The following is a 1,454-nucleotide window of genomic DNA, read 5'->3' as shown; positions in this document are numbered from 1 at the left end:
GCATGTACCGGTGAACATTATCACCTACCGGTTAACTATATACCGGTGATTGTTTGAGCATTTTACTGATTGTCGGTGAATGTTGTTGGATCTCCAAAGTAGGTGTGTTAGCAGGTGTTTGACATCAATGACAAAACCATACCAAAATACCAACACATGCATGTTAACTCCAAGAACCACAGGGCCTTAACATCAAACATGGAGGAATGCAAAGCATTCTCCCAGGCAGTGTTCAACACACCTTCCTAAATTTTCACACTTCATTAATCTCCAAAGACCAAAACATCATTGTAAAACCATTTGCTCACTCATGAGAAATAAAAGAAGATATAAAAATAGCTTGTGACATGCACAATACATAAGCACCATATCCAATTCATAACCATGCTTCTAATCCTCAACTTAATATGATATCATCATGATAGCATCTGCTTGACAACTCCAGTAATTGTTTCACACCATCACATCATCAACATAGTATATCAAAACATCTCATAATCAACATAATCATACAAGATACCACAATGCACTAGGTATAGACATCAACACCACGAGGTGGACATCCAACCAAAAATATCTTCATAACTCAACAACATCTCTACACAACTGCATATAGGACAACACACATACAATCAACCATATGCACTATCTCCTTAGCACTTATCTGCACTCAACATTAATGCCAACACAACACTAAGGGCTAACATCAATGACAACACACCTAGTCATGAATGACCCAATCTGCAACACATAGATGTGGTAAGTTAAATATAGTTCTTGATGCAATAATTAAGAGATATATTTATTGATTGAAATGAAAATTGATGTAGTAATATTTGAGGAAATGAATCATTTATATGAAAGTGATATTATCTTTGATAAAGCATGGACAACATGTACATAACTATTAATTATGGATAGGAAAGTGATCATATTCTTCAATTCAAACTAACATGTTGTTTAATAGAAATCAGTTATGCATTCCTTGAAATTTAATGAGAAAATTTGATCAAAGAGAGACATAATGATGGATTAGCTAGTCATTATAAATTGGATATAATAATAGTGTTGGTAGGTGAAAATTACTATTTCCCCCAAATATATAAGTATGTTAAAATATATGTCCAAAATTGTAGAATTTTCAAGTTACACCGCACTATATATAAGTATGCTAAAATATATGTTCAAAATTGTGAAAATTTCAAGTTAAAAAAAAGGCTAAAAATGAAAATGTTGGATTGCATAAGTCATTTTAAATTCTAGAGAAACCTTGGTTGATATAAGCATGGATTTTACATTAGGATTTCTAATAACTCTAAGGGGACATTATTCGTTGTGTATTATGGTTGGTATATTTTATAAGATGACACATTTCGATAATAAATTGTGCAAGACATGATTGAACAAGTAGAACTAGAGAGGATTTCAGAGTCTTTGGCTAATAGGGTTATCAT

This window comes from Cryptomeria japonica, chromosome 3, assembly GCF_030272615.1.
Source record: "Cryptomeria japonica chromosome 3, Sugi_1.0, whole genome shotgun sequence".
In the NCBI taxonomy this organism is placed as follows: Eukaryota; Viridiplantae; Streptophyta; class Pinopsida; order Cupressales; family Cupressaceae; genus Cryptomeria; species Cryptomeria japonica.
Note: the sequence above shows the minus strand (reverse complement) of the source record.